The sequence below is a fragment of the Pimephales promelas genome, chromosome 6 (genome assembly GCF_988280905.1).
Source record: "Pimephales promelas chromosome 6, fPimPro1.hap1.1, whole genome shotgun sequence".
NCBI lineage: Eukaryota > Metazoa > Chordata > Actinopteri > Cypriniformes > Leuciscidae > Pimephales > Pimephales promelas.
In genome coordinates this window covers 242,249-242,500 of record NC_142774.1, presented here as the reverse complement: position 1 = coordinate 242,500, position 252 = coordinate 242,249, and positions in this window count along the sequence as shown.

Genomic DNA, 252 nt, shown 5'->3' with positions numbered 1-252 from the left:
CTTCTTCTCTGACGATGTGGGCGGGGCTTTAACCTGTCACTCACATGAGACCAGCAAATAGCAGACCACAACCACCCAATCAATTCCTCACAGACACAGTTAAGCCCCGCCCACATGTCTTCTTGTTCCTGAAGATTTCAATCGATATACGACACAATAGAGAAACGACCAGCTCAACTTCCCTTTTCCTAACAAATAATCCTCCCTAGTTTATTAAACAATAAACTAATTATATGCTAATGAAAGTTAGGC